Source organism: Macaca nemestrina, chromosome 3 (genome assembly GCF_043159975.1).
Source record: "Macaca nemestrina isolate mMacNem1 chromosome 3, mMacNem.hap1, whole genome shotgun sequence".
Classification (NCBI taxonomy): domain Eukaryota; kingdom Metazoa; phylum Chordata; class Mammalia; order Primates; family Cercopithecidae; genus Macaca; species Macaca nemestrina.
This window is the reverse complement of record NC_092127.1, coordinates 51,781,779-51,796,395: the sequence shown is the minus strand read 5'-3', so window position 1 is coordinate 51,796,395 and position 14,617 is coordinate 51,781,779. Positions and strand designations below refer to the sequence as shown.

Sequence of the window (14,617 nt, the reverse complement as noted above, 5' to 3'; positions counted from 1 at the left end):
TAACCTAATCCCTAAAACCTGTGAATATGTTAAATTATGTGGCAAAGGGGATTTTGCAGATATGATTAAATTAAAGATACTGAGATGGGGGATTATCCTGGATTATCCAGTGGGCTCAATATAATCACGAGGAAAGAGAGAGACAGGAATGTCAGAGTCAAAGTGAACAATGAAGACACTACGCTACTGCCTTTGAAGGATGAAGAAAAAGTCCAGGAGGTAAGGAACTCTGGCAGCCTGGCAACTGGAAAAGGCAGTACTATGAGCAACACAGCTTTGTAGATACCTTGATTTTACCCCAGTAAGACTGATTCTGGACTTCTGATCTCCACATCTCTAAGACAATAAAGTGTTGTTTCAAGTGGTTAAATTTGTTGTAAATTGTTATGGCAGCCACAGGAAACTAACATAACTCAGTAGAAAACTCAACAGTAAAATCAAAATCACTGGGTAACATTTACAACAAAATTAGGCCGCAAGATATGCCTAGGAGCACCAAAATCTTGACTGGAAGAAACAAAACTTACAAAGTACTCGCAACTATATGGGAAGCAAAAAAGGGATCAACAGGGTAGCGTCCAAGGCACCCAAAAAGACAAAAACATAAACTTGGTGTAAAGTGTGCAGAGATGAAACTAGGATGGACGGGGCAGCCCTTTACAGCAGGTGAGTTCAGGGAGCTGATAGTAGAAGGACCAAAGGGGCTGGAGAAGCTCCGCCTCTATGAACCCTAAAGAGTGACCTATCAGGATTCTTTTCTAAGAAAGGGACAATGCCAGGAGCAAAATCAAAATGGAACAAGGCACAGATATCAGAAATAAGGTAAAATGTTCCATCAAAGTGTTGGAGCCATCAGAGCCAGGAAATCACAGAAAACAAGCTGTCATGTAATTTTATGTCACCATGAGAGAGCAGGAGAGAGAGAGAGAACAGAACCCCTGTGAAGTTAGAATGTTTCCTAATTCTAAAATTCCGAGAAAATTTTACACAAAAATAGACAGGAGAAAAGTTTGAGGTCAAACCCTATACAAAATTACAGAAAGAAAAAAGAGAATAAAATCCCTACAGACAATTACAGCATACTCTGAAGATGTACTCAATAAAGCAGATCAAACTATCAAAAGTTATTAAGAAAATAATGATAAAAACTAACCAGCATAGCATAAGAATAGTTGGGGTCCCTAAGAAGAAAACTAAAATGGGAGAACAGGCCAACCACAAAATTAATTAATCCACATGAACAAGAAACTTTTCCTGAAATGAAAGATTTTAATCTACATGTTGAGGAAGCACACTAGACTCTAACATCAAGACATAGTCTAGTAAAATTTTGGTCTTTCTAAAAAAGAGAGAAATATTTCAGGTATTAAAAATATAAATGTACAGTTTATCATTAGGCTTTTTTTTTTTTTTTTTTTTTTTGAGACAGAGTCTTGCTCTGTGGCCTAGACTGGAGCGCAGAGGTGTTACCTTGGCTCACTGCAACCTCCACCTCCTCAACTCAAGTGATTCTCCTGCCTCAGCCTCCCTAGTAGCTGGGATTACCGGCATGCACACCACACCCTGTTAATTTTTGTATTTTTAGTAGAGACGGGGTTTCACCATGTTGGCCAGGCTGATCTCAAACTCCTGACCTCAGGAGATCCGCCCTCCTCAGCCTCCCAAAATGCTGGGATTACAGGCTTGAACCACTGTGACCAGCCCTATCATTGGACATTTTAACAATGGTTTATGCTGAATAAAATGAGAAATTTATTAAAGAAAACCAAGAAAAGAAAGTGTGAGAAAATAATTTTATATTCAGAAAAACTGACTTTCAAGTATTAAGAACACAGAAAAACTGCTGTTATTATTAATAACACGAAAGAATTAGAAAATGTTGTTCCTTGAGGACTTCCTAAGTGATTGACCAGAACATATACTTGATATAACCATAACAACTAGAGAGATATCAATACATAAGCTACTGCAAAGATCTGAAATGAAAACTAAATGCAGTTCAAGAAGGAGTGAGTATAGTAGGCCCTGGTCATGCACTCTTATAAATATAGGATAATTGTTTTTAAATGATGAAAGAATAGGGAAAATAAATGCAAAAGTTATTCATACTTTTATAATTATATTAGTAATAGCATTAATATTATCATTTTGCAATTTCCATATGTACTATAGGCTTAAAACAAGAAAGCAGCTATGTGTGTCCTTGAGAACCAGGATTCTTGCTATGAAAGGAAGGATGCTTAGATGTCATTGAGAAAAGGTAAAATAAAGGCTCTCTAGTCCTGACTTTGAATTGGAATCAATACGATCTTATAAGGTACGTTATCTTTGCATATATGTGCATTTATTTCCTTGTTCAGTCCACTGAAAGGGCCTAGAAACTATGACCAAATCATTAGCAGTAAGTATCTCTTGTATCCAGTTCAAAAGTCTTACATAACGTTTCCACTAAAATAAAACAGTATTTACTGGGGGAAAAAAAAAAAATGGCTAATTCCAGTTCTGGAGCAGGACATGTTCAATATGAGCCACATCTTATACCAGATAACAAAGAAACTATCAAAGATTTAATATGGTTATGCCAAAGGAACTCAGGTGCCAACTTCAAGAGGTTTCCATTGACTGTGGATGGAATAATTTGAGCTTACATGTTGATAACAATTGCAAAGGACTTAAACCCATCAAACACGTGTAAAGCCATGTGTTCATAATTTTATTTTAAAACAAACCAGTCCCCTTTAGGTTCACTAAAAAAAATAAACATTCACCCTGCCTTCCCATATCAACCACAGAATTACCAGATAATTGATGCTGGAATGTGTCTCTGTATAACAACATCTCAGATAATAAATAAAAAAGAGAAGTGATAGCATTAGAATATTTTCATATTGTGACCTCCAATGAATTAATAGATACAAGTAGTAGCATTAATGGCTACTAAAATCAGAAAAAGATAGAAAAACAGATAGCATTTTTTTATAGATCTTTCCAAATATCGTCTATAATCATGCCAAAGGAATTAAGATCTCCAAATCCAACACCCATTTGGCAGAAAGTAAAGAGAAAAATGAACACAGCAAACTGGACCATGAGTATGCAATCAACAAAGCTCAGCTTCTTTAGTGGACAAATTACCAGGAAAATAAAGGGTTTGAGGTATTACTTATAAACTAAGACATATTGCTATAGTCTTATAAATGTATAAACTAATAAGATTTGCTAAATGTAACGGCTGTAAAGTTAATTCTTACTACATACCTGATGTTGTACTAAAGTTTTACTTTTCTTTGATCCTCACAATTCTTTGAGTTAAGTGCTGAGGCAGGAGAATCACTTGAGCCGGGGAGGTGGAGGTTGCAGTGAGCCGAGATACCGTCACTGCACTCCAGCCTGGGCCACAGAGCAAGACTCTGTCTCAAAAAAAAAAAAAAAAGAGAATGCCTAATGATAAATTGTACATTTATATTTTTAATACCTGAAATATTTCTCTCTTTTTTAGAAAGACCAATAATTTTGCTAGACTATGTCTTGATGTTGGAGTCTAGTGTGCTTCCTCAACATGTAGATTAAAATCTTTCATTTCAAGGAAAGTTTCTTGTTTTGTAATGTTTACATGGATTAATTAATTTTTGTGGTTGGCTTGTTCTCCCATTTTAGTTTTCTTCTTAGGGACCCCATCTATTCTTATGCTGGTTAGTTTTTATTATTATTTTCTTAATAACTTTTGATAGTTTGATCTGCTTTATTGAGTACATCTTCAGAGTATGCTGTAATTGTCTATAGAGATCTTTTTCTCTTTTTAATTTCTGTAATTTTGTATAGGGTTTGACCTCAAACTTTTCTCCTGTCTATTTTTGTGTAAAATTTTCTCGGAATTTTAGAATTAGGAAACATTCTAACTTCACAGGGGTTCTGTTCTCTCTCTCTCTCCTGTTCTCTCATGGTGACATAAAATTGCATGACAACTTGTCTTCTGTGACTTCCTGGCTCTGATGGCTCCAGTTTACAGTGAAGAAAGCTTAGATACATAAAATTTACGCGTTTAGTCAAGGTCAGAATGCCCACAGATCATGATTCTAAGATTTTAATCTTCACCAATTGTAATAAAAGCCTATAGTTTTAATACTATAGTATATTTAGTGCTATACATTATATATTATACAATTTTAATAATCCTTTTCTGTAATAAATTGTAAATATGATAAATGTATATAGAAATTTAAACTACATATTACAATATAATATTATAATTAAAAATTTCTTACACTCAAAGTAAAGCACCTTGAATTTCAGTAATACGTCACAGTCAAGGACTTGAATCATGTTGTAAAAGCAACGTAATGCTTTGTCAGTGAGATCATTTGATTCATAGATAAAATGAGGGATGTAAAACTTCCAGAATGCCTGGGAATTCATTAGAAGGTTGTGTGCAGACAGAAGTTAGGGAGTCCCAGGCAGCACATAGCATGTGCAAAGGCACAGAGGCATAGTATGTTCTGGAAACATATTTGTTTGGTATGATAAGAACAAAGTATGGTTCAGCAGGAGACCTGCAGTATGTACAAATGCAGTCATATTGTAGAGGGCCTTGCAGTTTAGAAAGGCTGTTAATATTTATAATTTGGAATGGTATAATCACTGTTGTATTGTAGCTAATTAGCTTTGGATACTTTGTATAGGAACAGAATTCACAATCAGCTGTGTAGATACTAAGAGGATCTGTAGAGAGGCCTTGGAATTTCTGGAAACTTGAAAAATTGAGCACACTAAATGTTGAATATGTATGTTTTTGCATCTTTCCTGGGAGACATCTGATAACTTTTAGCTGATTATCAAAGCATTCCATAGAATCATAATGTTAGAAGATGTTATGAATACCACTTAGGAAATGTATTAGTGTCCCAGAATTTCTGTAAGACCAAGTACCACAAACTGAGTGGTTTAAAAGAACAGAAATTTATTCTCTGTCATTAGTGAAGACTAGAATCAAGGTTTCAGAAGAAACATGCTCCTTCCAAATCTTCCAGGGAAAATCCTGCCTTGACTCTTCCATCTCCTGGTAGCTCCAAGCACTCCTTGACTTGTGACAGCGTAACTCCAAATTCTGTGTGTCTTCATATGACCTTCTTCTCTCTGTTTGCTTGTGTGTGTACCCTCTCTTTTTATAAAGACATCAGTCCTTGAACTTAGTGTACATAATAATGTACACTAATAATATAGTGACTTCATTTTGAGATCACTAATTAATTTCATCTGCACACCCTATTTCCAAATAAGGTCACATTCTGAGGTTTCAGGACATGATTTTTTAGGGGACACTATTCAACACCCTGCAAGAAACTAATATTTTAGTCCGGGAGAGATATGATGACAAAGAAGGAGTACACAAATGAAAGAGTATTCAGAACATCAATTTTTGTGTATGATTGGATTTAATAATTAGAGGTAGGAAAGAATTAAAGATGGATCCAAGGTCTCTACTTTGGGAGAGGGAGAGATTGTTATCTCATCAACTGAAATAGGAAATAAAGATGTAGGTGTGAGATGTAGATCTGCATGGTGTGTTTGATTTGGACATATTAACACGAATATGCCTTTCTGCTCTCTTAGGGAGAGATGTCTCAGAAGCCATAGAAATAAACCTTAATCTCAGCCTGTGTTGAAAGAGAAGTTTTGATGGAAGAACAAAATTGAAGAGATAGGAAGAGGATTATATTCAGAAAGAGGAATACTTACATGTGAGAATCTTTGAAAATGAAATAGCTCTGAATGTTCAGTTGTTTCACTGAAGATTTCAAGGAGGAAATCCACACAGCAGAAGAATCAAAATTCAGTGGGATGAGAAAAACATGACAGAAAATTATGACAACCTTTCCAGAAGCGTAAGTGAAAAGAAAGGGAAAGGTAGTTAGAGGAGACTGCAGGATCAAGTCAGGGGTTTGACTTCTGAGGTAAAGAAATTTGTTTATGTTCCAAAGGAAAGAAATCACTGAAAAGGAAAGGGTTAAAGAGAAATAGAAAGATAAAAATTTGTTGGGCAAGACATATGAGGATAAACAGGGATGGAATGTTTAGCACATGAAGTTTTAGCCACAGTTATACCTCCCTGATGGGCAGAGTTGGTTGTATGCAAAGTCCAGAGGCAGAAGCAGGGAAGAGAAGGTCATCCTCAATGTCATAATTTATCTGGGGAGAAGTAGGGCATATCAATTCCTGATGTTGAGGTTAGTAATGGCTTAAGGAGTGTGATGATAGTTTAGAAGAGCCCCTGGATTGCAAAGAACATGAACAGAAACTAGAAGGTTGTTGCCGAACCTTGGATTATACTTATGGTAACCTCATCACTGAGAATTTCCCAGATTGCTGCTTTTCTTACAATACTTCTGGTGTGTGCTGAAAGACTCTTTGAGGTTATTTACCTCTGAGTTTGTAGATGACATTGCTTTCAGTGTTTGTCTATAAATACCAAAGAAAAGTTAATTCTGTTGTTCATTATTTTCTAAAAGTGTTTTGGAAATTTATTCAAGATATCATCTTCCACAAAACCTAAAGATTGTATTTATGTCCTTGCTGACATCAAGCAATTTATGAAGCTAAATAGAAAGATCAATCTTAGAAACAGGGTCATAATATTTCCCTGAAGCTATCACCCAAGTAAAGTGAAACATGTTAAAGAACTCATTATAAAGAAACTTACCATACACTAGGTCTTGAAAATGAACTCTGACAACTTGCCAACTACTTTTGAGATTAAAACAATTTCTGAGCAGCATTTGGTCCTAACTTTAATCTGTAATAACAGAAGAAAAGTGGAATTTAATTCATTTTACTACTTTTCAGAGTAAACTACCAGATCAAATAACTGGTTGATGATTAAGGGAACAGGCACTGGAGCCAGACACCTGGGTTTGAACTTGCCCTTTACTACCTCTATGACCTCATATAAATTGCTTTATCTTTCTGTGCTTCAGTTTCATGGTTGGTAAAATGAAGATGAGGATAGAAAGTATCTTACGCTTTGTTATAAAATTAAATGAATTAATGTTTGTAAGCATACAGCACCTAAAATAGTATTATATGAGTATTTGCTAAATATGTTTATTTTAATACACAAAGGTATCTGGCTGATGTTGGGGCTGTTTAATGGCTTGAGGAGTGCTCCCCAAAGAGCACTTACACTCGAGTGCTCTTAAGTGCTCTTACACTTAATACAAAGGTGTATTTAAAGGTCATGGGGAGGGGGGAGGGGGGAGGGATTGCATTGGGAGTTATATCTGATGTAAATGACGAGTTGATGGGCGTTGACGAGTTGATGAGTGCAGCACACCAACATGGCACAACTATACATATGTAACAAACCTGCACGTTATGCACATGTACCCTAGAACTTAAAGTATAATAATAATAATAATAATAATAATAATAATAAAGAAATAAAATAAAAAAATAAAAAAATAAAGGTTTAGCACACCTTTAATACAACAGTGTATTAAAATAAAATAGCTTATTATTAGAAAAAAGGTTTAATTTGGCATATTCTACTGAACACCAATTCCATATAATCCCTACTCGGGAAGCTTTAAAGAAAACTCAGGTTTCACAGGTGCACACACACATGCCCACAGAGGCACACACTCTATAATTTTATTAGTGTTAGACAGTTGATGATAAAAAGTATTTTTTAAGACCACTAGGGTATGATTTAACCCTGTCACAAAATAGGACAGATAAGGTTAGCCAATTATTTTTTCATAAATATATAGGTGAGCTTCTTGACATTTATGAGGAATGCATGTTTATGTTTTCTCTTCCTCTCAAAGGCAATTATCAAATAAATAATTATAATATAAATATTGGAAAGTAGGTTAAGTGTGTACTATTCAAATTCTTCCAATTCTTTCTTAGATAGGTTATATACAGTACATCTGTAATCAATAAATCAACCTTTAACTTTATTTAATCAATAAAATAACATATGCTTCTATGGTAGAATACCCTCATTACATATAAAATTTCATGAACTGTTAAGTCATTTGTGACTTAACAATTGTGAATATTAAAATTAAATATGCCTAAATCAACTTTTTATGTATAAATTATAGATTGTATGTACATACTCTTTTTTACATATAAACATAGAGAATTATATATGTCTTCACATGTGTATACTAAAAGTCCATATGCAATCTGAAATATTCTCCAACGCTTTCATTGATTTGATGAAATTTTATATTTCTTTCCAAACTGGCATATTTCACTTAGCAACATATTTGCATGATTTTCCACTGCATTTTCAGCAGTGTAAAATAGTTTGCAATTATCAAGGTACAGTTCTATACATATACTAAGACCATTTGGGGGCTAATTTTATAAATAAGTAACTAATTAGTGAATAAGTTTGTCTTATGAGTACTTATGCTTCTTTTTGTAGCCTCACAGTTTTAGAAATTCAGATATTCAACTCTTGCTAGTTTAATCTGTCTTGGAGTTTCTGTGAGTCACGAGACCAAAAACTGACCTAAAGAGATACAATATTGTGTAGGAAAGCATACTCATTAAAAATATATGAATAGCACAATATTTAGCATTAGTGCCAAATTCTAAAGGAACCCAGGTTTTACAACTTTATATGCTGAAGCATCAATGCAATTTAATAGTATATATTATCTCATAATGCTTTGTAATTGATTTGATTATGATTCTTTCATACTTAAGAGATATTCTAAAATAAATTCTCTGAAGTCCCTAAGAAGAGATATTAATGAGATATTCCTACCATAGACTGCCAACTCATTCCCTTATCTACCTAGACTTCCTCTACCATCTAACTTTTAGAGTATAACTCAAATTCCCCACCATCCACTGCCATTCACATTAATCTATTTTCCTCTCCTGAATTTCAACAGCAATACCCTATTTCCAGCAGGATTTTTTTTCAAGTATTTACACACTACTCTGTGCTCTTATTTGGAAATATCATGCACTTAAAATTTGTTTCACCAGTTCAAGTGCAAGCACATTGGCATGCTTTGTGTTTCTCTTGGCTGGGCCACAGTGCTTTCTTCATGTAGCATGAAACAACAAATACTTGGAGAATCCAAATTAATACAACTTAATCTCATCAAATGCAGCATCTATGTCTAATACTTCTTTCTATCTTTTATATGATCTAAAGTAGCTGAGAGGCCATAGTATTGCTTTCAAAAACACATACATTGTGGCTATCATCCAATTGATAGTTTTATAAAATATCTGTCAAGACATTTGACTGGTTTTACAAAATGTAGCAGAGCATAGGAAAAACAAATTACTAATTTCAAAGTCATGGTAAAATTCTCTTTACTGATCATAAGTGATATGTATTTATAAAGAAAGACATGCATTTGTAGGGAAAGATAGCTGTCATGTGGAAGAATAAACATGAAGTTACAGTCTGATTGGCATTTTATTACTGTCCCTGTCTATCAATAACTGCGTGACTTAACAGGTTTTTAAAACATTTTTGAGCCTCATTTTTTTATGTAGGTTAATAACATTTGTTCCACAGAATTTCGTTTTAAATAATAGATGAAAAAACAATGACAAAGTACTTTCAAGCTATATAAAGTTAGGATTTTCAGAATTATTTTGATATCAAAATGTTATGGTGACACAATTTAAATTTCTGTTTAAGAAAATTAATAACTATCTCACCTGAATTATATGAAAGAATACACACGTATTCTATACATATACAAGATAGAAAGCTAAGAATAAGAAGTAAACAAAAACCATCTTGTATTTCTAAAATACTTTCTTTAAAACAACCTATAATTCAGCCAGAATTTACTGGTTACAAGGCATATAGTTATCTACAAATACAAAGAAGCCCTCGAGGAATGAAATATTGAATCATCTTTTTATGCTGCTACTCATACATTTTTATTAAAAATTTCAAAACCAACACTTGAAATGAAACTGAGACATTGTAAAATATCTGTTTTACAACTCTCCATTTCTGTCTAACCCAAGTCCAAGAAATGTTTGATAAATTTTGAAGATATTATATCCTGAGTTATATCTAATTGCTCATTTACTCATTTATGCATCCATCCAGTCAATATTGATATAATCAGTATTTTTTTCTGACATGCTGATAGATTGTAGGTGTATGGTTATAAACTACACACACATGTTCTCTGCCTTCATGAAGTTTATAGCTGAGTGGGGAATTCAAAATATATGTAGGTAAGCAATTTAACATACATTCCAGTTCATTCTATGCTAAGTGAAAAGGGGGATAAAATAGTGCAGATTTTGAGATCAGCATTATAGGATCTACTTTAGAAGAGTAGTGTAAAATCTTCAACTAAGTGACTTCTAAGTTGACTCATGAAGGATAAGAAGTCAGTGTTACAAAGAGCAGAGAAAAAAGTCTCTGCAAAGGCTGTTGGGGAGAGAAGGTCTTGATTCATCAGAAGAACATCAGGAAGAACTTGAAGAAGCTGGTGTCGCTGGAGCTGAGAAAGCAGCAGAGGTGCAGACATGAGTGGATGGTGAATAGGAAGTCAGGACTGAAACCAAGCAAGTCCTTGGGAACTATGACAAGAATTTTCATTTTATTTGGATTACAAAAGCTATTGAAGGCTCTTAAACAGAGGGCAAATTAACAGATTCATGCCTTTTGAAACAGAATTTTTTTTTAAGCTGAAAGAGAGTAAAAGGAGAAGCAGGGAAATAATAAAAAGCCTACATCAGCACGCCACTGCACTCCAGCCTGGGCGACAAAGCAAGACTCCGTCTCAATAAATAAATAAATAAATAAATAAATAAATAAATAACAGCATACCTCAGGAGCCTGCATTGTCTAGGTGACAGGTGATACTGGCATGGACTAATGAGCTAACAGAAAGTAACAGCATCTGTCTTTAATGTATTTTCCTTTAAAAAATGCAACTGTCAGTGGAAGAAATTGAACTGGGGGTTCACTTAAAATCCTTGATTTATTTTAGGGAAAGGGGAAAAAAGAGATTTTTATTAACTTCACTGCTACCAGCAGAAATATATTCATAGAAAACATATCTCTGGTCTCCCTAGTTCTAAAAAACCTTATCTTAGGAACATTCTATTATTCCAAGGAAGTTATGCTCTAAAGATTGTCAAACATTACTTTTTACACTTGTATTTAAGATTTTCTATGTTCCACACACAGTGATTTGTGTGTGTGTGTGTGTGTGTGTGTGTGTGTGTGTGTATGCATCTAATTTCCATAACAATACTATCTCCCTTTTTGAGGTAAAGAATGAGAAAAAAATAAGAAACATGTCTAAGGTCCAAGGTGACACCACTCATTAAATTGAAAACTTAAATCTGGGTGCGGTGGCTCATGCCTGTAATCCCAGCACTTTGGGAGGCCAAGGAGGGTGGATCACGAGGTCAGGAGATCGAGACCATCCTGGCGAACATGGTGAAACCCCGTCTCTACTAAAAATACAAAAAATTGGGCAGGCCTGGTGGTGGGCGCCTGAAGTCCTAGCTACTCGGGGGCTGAGGCAGGAGAATGGCGTGAACCCGGGAGGCTGACCTTGCAGTGAGCCCAGATCACGCCACTACACTCCAGCCTGGGCGACAGAACGAGACTCCGTCTCAAATAAATAGATTAATGGATTAATTAATTCAGAACTTAAACCTAGTCTTGCCTCTACCTGACTCCAGACTTCATGGTTTCTGTCCCGATTCACCAGTTGTTTTCTTCCTTCCTTTCTCTCCTTTTTTCTTCTTTCCTTCCTTCCTTCCTTTTTGCCTGTCCCAATTTACCAATTCTTTTTTGTTTCTTTCAAAAAAAAGTATTGGTTTTTTCCTATTTTATTTTTTTGCATTAGTTATTTATATTATTCTATTTTAAAAAATTATTTTCTGTGTTCCACAAATAATTCTTAATTTTATTCTATTATTCTGAACTCCAAGATATAGAAGGGAAGTATTAACTCTTAATTTGCCTTAGTTCATTTTCCATTACTGTAACAGAGTACCTGAGACTGGACAATTTCTTTATCTTTTTAACTTTTACTTTTATTTTTATTCTTTGAGTCAGAGGCTCTCTCTGTTGCCCACGCTGGAGTGCAGTGGCATGATCTTGGCTCACTGCAGCCTCCGCCTCCCAGGTTCAAGCAATTCTCCTGTCGCAGCCTTCTGAGTAGCTGGGATTACAGGCATGCACCACCATCCCTGGCTAATTGTTTTGTATTTTTAGTAGAGACGGGGTTTCACCATGTTGGCCAGGCTGGTCTCAAACTCCTGACCTCAGGTGATCTGCCCACCTCAGCCTCCCAAAGTGCTGGGATGACAGGCATGAGCCACCATGCCCGGCCGAGACTGGACAATTTATAAAGAAAGGTACTTATTTGGCTCATGATGCTGGAGTCTGTGTAGTGCCAGATCAGGTGGCTGCAGCTGGTTGGCTTCTGGTGAGGGCCTTGAGGTGTCATAACATGGTAGAAGATGTCACAGGTCAAGAGGGCCAAGCCTGCTACTCAGAACTCTCTCCTCTTAGAAAGTCACTATTGCCTCTCACTCCCGTGACTGCTTTTAATCCTAATCATCTCCAAAAGGTGCCACCTCTCAAATACCATAGTCAGATTTCTCACCTTCTTTCTATCTTTACAGTGGGGTTTAGGTTTCAACATGAATTTTGGAGGAGACCTTCAAATCATAACATAATCTATCCTGAAATAATTCTAAATTGCTATGTTCATCCCAAAACTCCAAGTCTGTGCAGAAGCAGACGTGCTGTGCCCCAGCATGATGATAGAAACTTGGATGAATTTACTAGTTGTGAGTAGGACATACTGTCAAATCTCTCTCTGTCTCCTTGTCAATATGCTCCTTGTCAAATATTCCTCTGCCTCCCCTACAACTATTTCATGAGCTCCATTAAAATCTCTTATTACTCTGATCTTTTTAAGATAAATGTGTTGTCAGAACTGGTTAGTATAAAAAGAAATGGGTAAAGAGTTAAGCAGTATGAAAACTATATAAAACCACGTTAATACAATGAGAAATCAGAGAAGAGAGTGCTTATAGTACAAGCTAATTTTATGGAAAGAAACGTCTTAGAGCAGTCTAAATCAAGGCTTCTTAATTTCGGCACTACTAATATTTTGGGTCGATAATTCTTTGTTGTGGAAGATGGTCCAGTGCATTGTAAAATGTTTAGAAGCACCCCAAGCACTACGTACTTAGTCAGTAGCAACACACCCATTCTCCTCCTGTTATAACAACCAATAATATTTTGGGACATTGCCTAATTTCCTGTGGGGAGGGGGGCAAACTCAACTCTGGTTGAAAACCACTGGTCTAGAGCATAGAATTCTAGTCAGAGAACACATTCCAGCTGTAAAAAAATACATAGTATTCCTAGGATGTCCTCAAAATGCTAGTACTAGCTGGTAATACAGAAATGCCCAAGAGTTTCACAAAGCATAAGGGAAGGTGAGTGATCAAATGTAGGTTCTATGTTATCAGGGGGGAAAAAAAGGAGAAGAGTAAGAAGAAGGAGGAAGAGGAGGAGGAGGAACAGGAAGAGAAGGAGGAGGAGGAAGAGGAGGAACAAAAACTCTGGAGTTTGAGCTGCTTCAAATATGGCAGAGTTGGCCAGGAATGGTGGCTTACGCCTGTGATCCAGGCACTTTGGGAGGCTGAGGTGGCAGATCGCCTGAGTTCCGAAGTTTGAGGCCAGCCTGGGCAACATGGCAAAACCTCATCTCTACAAAAAATAAAATTAAAAAATTAGCCCATCATGGTAGTGTATGCCTGTGATCCCAGCTACTTGGGAGGCTGAGGTCAGAGGATCACTTGAACCTGGAGGAGGAGGTTGCAGTGAGCCAAGATAGTGCCATTGCAGAGAGACCCTGTTTCAAAAAAAAAAAAAAATGCAGAGTCTAGGTGGTTGCTTTCCAGGTAGATAGGCAGAAGCAGTGATGGGAATGAGAGAGTGATTCCAGACAGAAAATAAATATTCTGGAGAAAGCATGGATTATGAAGATACTTGTGGTTTTTTTTTTTTTTTTTTTTGGAAAAATGAATATTGTTTGCAGAGTAGGAAAGAAGTTTCCTGACTCAATATAAAAAGCCTTCTGTGCCTAGGAGTTTAAGCCATATTCTACAGGTAATAGAAAATCATCAAAAAATTGCAAGAGGAGATTTACTTATAAAAATGGATGAATGTGTAGGTGGGTAAGAAAGTTTTAGAATTGTGTATCAGTGTCAGCAAAGCCATAGTCTGTAGGGGAAATCTAGCTCACTGCCTCATTTTGGGAATAAAGTTTTATTGGAATACAGCACACTTATTTATGCGACAATGGCAGAGTTAAGTAGTTGTAACAGAGACCATATAGTTTGCAGAATATGAAATATTTTCTATCTGTCCCCTTATTTAAAAAGTTATCCAACTTTTTAAATGTAAAAAGTTGCCCATTAAATTTAAATTAAACATTTAATTTAAAAAGTTGCCCATTGCACTGTGATGTTCCTACCCACCTTCTGCTACCCCAATTCATATGTTGAAGCCCCAGTATGACTATATTTGGCTATACGGCATATAAGGAGAAAATTTATTTAACAGAGGGTCGAAACAATG

The 14,617-nt window shown here is 35.7% G+C and overlaps 2 long non-coding RNA genes across 4 annotated transcripts in view; one reads left to right on the top strand and one right to left on the bottom strand.

The window, feature by feature from the left end:
• LOC105493249 (uncharacterized) overlaps positions 1-14,617 on the bottom strand; it is a 105,012-nt gene that overhangs the window by 88,443 nt on the left and 1,952 nt on the right. For both annotated transcript variants that reach the window (XR_011620520.1, XR_011620519.1), the window contains exons 2-3: positions 6,698-6,790; positions 3,259-3,410 (exon numbers count right to left, since the gene is read on the bottom strand). This is a non-coding gene — a long non-coding RNA (uncharacterized lncRNA). The remainder of the gene's footprint in view (positions 1-3,258; positions 3,411-6,697; positions 6,791-14,617) is intronic.
• The window catches only part of LOC105493251 (uncharacterized), a 52,558-nt gene continuing 41,861 nt past the window's right edge, over positions 3,921-14,617 (top strand). For both annotated transcript variants that reach the window (XR_003020845.2, XR_011620521.1), the window contains exons 1-2: positions 3,921-4,051; positions 5,611-5,882. This is a non-coding gene — a long non-coding RNA (uncharacterized lncRNA). The remainder of the gene's footprint in view (positions 4,052-5,610; positions 5,883-14,617) is intronic.